We start from the raw sequence: 6,000 nt of genomic DNA, 5'->3' as shown, positions 1-6,000 counted from the left end.
TTAAAAATGGTGTGATTCGATGTATTCTTTTTCACCTACCAATTATAAATTATCTATTTAATACAAGAGAAATTCAATTGAATCTATAGGTAATTCAAAAAGCCTAATTTTAAATACTAACTTGAACATATTAAAAATCAACAAATTAAAATTGGTTTTACAAACGGTAAAATAGATTTATCTTTCAAATAAATATATAACAACTTTGAGTTACATAAGTAGAATTGTTTGTCTTTCTAATTAGGAAACTGTTAAAAGCATAAAGATAAAAAGAAGCTATAATACCCCTCAATGTAAAAGGGTAAAAGGTGAAAAAGCAGGCAGCAGATATGAACAGGCAGATGATTCACAGAAGAGAAAATTTAAATGGGATATATATGTCAACAAAGATTCAACCACAGTTGTGATAAAAACACAAATAAAAATTAAGTGCCATTTCCTCATTAAATTAGAAAATATGTTTAAAAGATTCTACAAAATGCTGCTAGATGTGTAGTAGTAAAACAGGAAATCTCATAATTTGATGATTCCTTATAAGTGTACAATGTCTCTTGGAACAAAGTACCAATATGTAGTGAGTATAAAAATGATTGTATACCTGTATCCACTCTTACATCTCAGTCTAAAGTGATGATCAGAAATGCAATCAAACATTTGTTTGCAAAAGATGTTCTATTCAATGTTACTTAATAATCAAAAATTAGAGAAACTTAAATGTGTAACAAATTAGGAATATGAAACTAGTTATTGCATGATTATATTATGAAATTTTATGTACCCATTGGAACTTAGGTTCTGGAAGAATATTTGACAATATAATAAAATACAATGCAATAGAAAGAGAAATAAGCTATTTTATTGAGTCATGTTACCTATTAACTAATATGCTACAAGGAACCTGTTTTATAGTAAATGTATATAAATGATTATGACAAATGTATATTTTTTAAAAATGAAAACAATGTAAAAATTCTGAAAGCTTATGCAGCTCCAATTCTATTTATCATTAATCTATTTTTAACCATAAGATTTAACAATAGTAGGCTTATAGTCTTAGAACTATTATAAGATTAGACTGAAAGTTTTAGTTTTCATTTGAAATATTGACAACTAAAAAAATTTTTAAATGGCTCTTACCCAATGCCAAACTACTCAGAAGTTTTAATCCCATATCATTTCTCAATGTTAGTGATCAGTTAAGAAGCAGAGTAGGGAAGAAAAGAATCTAGGCAGGACCCTGGAAAGCAAAGGAAATTCTGCTACCAGTTCACAGAAGAAAGAATTTAGTACCATGGAGTATCTGAGTGCCAATAACAGCAGAGGAGCTGACAGGCTCTATTTACTCTAGAGAAGAAAGGAAGGATCTGCTGGAGGTGGTAAGGGTAAGCCACTAGTTAGTAGAGAAATATGTTTTACGAAGAGGAGATTTTCTACTCATACCATAGTCATGATTTCAAACTGCTTCTTCTACTGATTTTACCAATTTTACCATATTACTTTAGAAAGTTACAAAGGCAACCTTTTTGGTTGATGTGCTCAAAGGAAGCAATTATTCCTTCTGCTCTCTCCTTTAATTTGATAGAAACAAAGTATTGTCAACATCTCATTTCCTCTGTCACAATGCAAGTAGTTGTTCATGGTTTACATTATTAGAAAGTGTTTCTTTGTCAACTATTCTAGGTTCCATTAGTCTAAGTTGAGATTTTACAAAGCTGTCTTTGCATAACTGCAACTATATATTTAAAATTTTGTCAAGAAGGTAGATCTACCTTAGGTGCTTTAACCACGAAGAAAACAAACACACAAAGTATGTTTGGAAGTGATGAATAAGATTATGGCACTGACAGTGGTGATAGTTTTAAGGGTATGGTGTTGATCAGTCTTTCAGTGGCTGTGACAAAATACCTGATATAACTTAAAAGGAGAATTTATTTTGGGTCATGGGTTCATAGGTTTGAGTCTATGGTTACTGAATCCATTGCTTTTAGGCTGTGATGAGTTAGAACATCATAGTGGGGAACATGTACAGTGGACCAAAGCTGCTCACCCTGTGATGGCCAGAAAGCAGAAGGAGATAGCCCACTTCAAAGGCATAATCCTAGTGATCTACTTCCTCCAAATAGGCCATCCCTTCTAATAGCCCATTCAGGTATGAACCCATCAATGGATTAATCTATTGATAAAGTTAGGCACTCATGATCCCATCACCTCAATAGTCACCAGCTAGAGACCAAACCTCCAGCACATAAACCATTAGGGGAGACAATTCATGCACAAGTCATAATAATTATATAATTATCTCAGATCCCACCAAGTTGCATGTATTAAATATCTAGAACTTTTGCCTATCAATCATATCTTAGTAAAGCAGTCAAAAAAGAAGCACTCTTAATAGGAGAAAAATAGTCCTGAATTGCTTATCTTTCTTTTCAAAGTTGACATAGAATAAGTTTTAGTCCTGCTGACCTACATAAAAGATAAATGGGCTTAGATAAACATACCCCAACCTAATGTGGTGCTAATGTTGATCCAAAATGTGGTGGTTGGATTCTATGCTCATCTTTGCAGAGCCATAATCTGACCACAAAGAGAATATTTAAAATACCAGTGACCATATTTATGATAAAAATGAAAGATAGATGCATTAGACATAGACTGTTTTCACAATAGAATATGAATCTGTTTAATAGAATTAATTGTCATATTGAGTTGCTTTTTATTTTAGAAATATTCTTAAACTTCCTTGAGAGAGTAAGGTCATATTTATTTGACTGATTATGGATAACTAGCAATCATGGGTACATAATCCTGCAGGGTTTAAAATGAATGGACATAAACCTTTTTCAGTTAGAAGAAGAATGTGCTAGCATAAAAATTTTTCCTCATTTCTCTCTGTCTGGTAGTAGTGATCATAATTGTAAGTGAATCAGAATATGTATATATTTAAAACAAGCATCCTTCATCTAACCCAAATGAAAATTTCACTTCCAGAAATGTACTTTTTATAATTAAAACTGAATCAGAATCTATTTCTAGAATGCATATTAGATTTCCAAGGGGGCAGAATCAGTGGAATGTTACACGTTTTGCTGCACAAACATGATAAAATGACAGATTTGTGTAAGGATAATATCTGCTTTGTGCACTACTTTGCATATGTAACAATCATAAATACACTAAGTAGATATTTGAGGTTCAGAAGCAATATCTTCTAGAGTGTTGGGATTTTGTAGGTGGATTCCTTTTATACACTAGTTTGAACAGTAAGTCTTCCTGGCCTCAACTATATGTAAATCAAGGAAGGGTTATACTTTTTTTCTCCATTTACAAATGAATCAGCATGTGAACTTCTCAAAGTTTTATATATCACCTTTTTGATTCATGAAGAGTTCATACATATAGAATCATCAAAGTTGGACATGATTATTGTCTAGAGAGAGCATCAGCTAGATTTCAGACAACGAAAAGCACACTGATTTAAGTTTGGAGATCTCACATAAACAAAGGACAGAAATTGTTCTTGTGATCTGGACAGCCCAAACCATCATGCTAAAGCATGATAGGGTTTAGGATGAGATAGGGTTTTAACTCGTTGGTTTCTAGCTGCCATAAATGTTTTGTTCTAAGAAATTATCTTTGGAAGGACCAAGAAAATTGTCATAAATATATCTTTGTCCAATAAATTTCTCTCTTTCTACTTTAAGCCCAGGGTACCTATAGAAATACAAAGGCAGAACAAAATCTTATGTTAGATTATGATTACCTCATATATTGGAGAGATAACATTGAAAATAGACTTTAAAATAACCTCTGAAGAATGAACTGATCATAATCCAAACATTGAACATTGTTTGCTAAAACTTATTTCAATTTGGTTTTCAAATTGGGCTAAGTAGTAACAGCCTCTCATGACTTTAAAAATCTCGTGACTTAGGTATGTTCTGACTTTGGTTTGGAATTTTATTCTCTGTATATTTCAGAATATGAAAGGTTCCATTATGGAGGAAATGTGACTTAGTGTATCTGAAAATATCCACTTCTGGGTTTAAAAACATCTGTGCTACTGTCATGAATTTTCTGGTTAAATTTAAGTAAGTTCCTAGCTTCTCAAGACTACAATTGCCTGTATCTGTAACACAGACAATACTTTAACAAATACTAGAAAATTTAAAGAGTGAACTCTTTTTCTCATTATTTGAGTAGAAAACGAATCATTTAATTTCACCCTATCTGCTTATTCTCTTATAATAAACCTCAATTTGAGAGTCACATTTATGCTGTTATGCTATTACCATATTTTCTGCTATTAATTACCTTTCCAGATTACATGCATACTACCAAGTACTGTTACACATCTGAAGTTGAGCTATCCTCTATTTCACATTGCTGGCATAATAAAATGCATGTTGTATTTTTGTTAGTACAGTATTCTAAATGGATCATGAAATTCTATTCTTTACATCTGCTAGATGAGTCATAGCTCATGTAAAGGAAGCTCAACTGCTTCAAGGTTTTGGCAGGAGATAGGGCTGAAAATGTTGACAAAAGCAACACTGTACATTTTTCTTCCTCCCCTATATACTTGCTTTACCTAGTAGAAAATCTAACCTCAGAAAATTGAAGGGACATGAGATTTCTGCTAGTGTTTATTCCAGTAATCTTAAATAAATCACTTAACCCTTAGGATTCCATAATTTATTCCTCTAGAAAATAGAGCTATTGGTGATGACATCTGAAACCTCTCTTATAGTATTTGTATAAAATTCTAGAAAGTCTATCATTTTCATATGACCTCAATTGTGCCTGATTTCCCATAGATCATTTCATCAATAATATTTAATGAATACTCACTATTGGATTTTTACGCTATTTGCCAGCCTTAGTCCCATGGCATCTGGTGCACTCAGATTTGCTAACAAGCCAAGGCTGATACTTTGCAGTTTCATCACTTCACAGACATCCTCCTAAATAAATGTAGTAAATTTAGCGGTTTCCTATTTGTATGTATAGGGAAGAAAAGTATCATAGTCATTAAACTCATTCTCAGTTGATTTTATGTTTTTTCCCTGACAATTTTGGTGAAGCAAATATTCTAATTGGAATATACTGTGATATTTTAGTGAACAATGTGGCCTCACGAGGAGTCAGACCACCTGTATTCAAACCCTTATTTACACCATCCTCAAGCTTCAGTCTCTGCACTTCACTTGTCTTCATCAAATGAGGTCATTACAAAGTTCTGTAGTAAGAATGATAAGATAGTATATGTTTAGAATAACCAGTACATATTTTAAGAACACAATAATTATTTCCTAATATTATGACAAACTGATAAATTACTGTCAAATCCAAATATAACTATCAAATTTCATCAACTTTTATAATTTTAATCTTATGTCTGCTGTTTTTCAGAGAAGAATCTTGTAACATAAAAACTATGGTAATAATTTTTTCAGCTTGAATTATGAACCTGATGATCACTGTGTTTGAATTCTCCTTTACCTACCTGGTACTTGATATCATTGTAGAGCTTGGGGAGGAAACTCAGAACAAAACAAAACAAAAAACCTTACTTTGTCTCCAAGCTCACTATCCACAGAGACAAACTGAAATGAATTCAAAATAAAAGACAAACAGTACTGAATGTAAAAAAATATGAAGACATAGTATAAAGATTTCTAAACACTGTTTCTCCAGTGATCAGAGTATGGTTTCAGGAAGGAAACAGTGAATGAAATACCACAAATATGTGAATAGGGAATCTTTTTTAAGACCATACAGACCCCTCCTGTTATGTCCTGGAATCACATAATAAAAAAAGAAGACAATGCAAGTGAAAATTTCAAGTCAGTACTTTACAGAAGCCTAAAAAGTATACTGAGTATTTTCACAGAATTAAACTGGTAATCCAATGAATTTAGTTGGACTTACAAAGGATTCGATCTTTAAAGTCAATTCTCTTTCCTAAAGTTTAATAGTAAAACCAGGGTAGCAGGAAAA

This window comes from Castor canadensis, chromosome 2 (assembly GCF_047511655.1).
Source record: "Castor canadensis chromosome 2, mCasCan1.hap1v2, whole genome shotgun sequence".
Taxonomy (NCBI): Eukaryota; Metazoa; Chordata; class Mammalia; order Rodentia; family Castoridae; genus Castor; species Castor canadensis.
The sequence above is the reverse complement of the archived record's forward strand: the minus strand, read 5'-3'. Positions refer to the sequence as shown.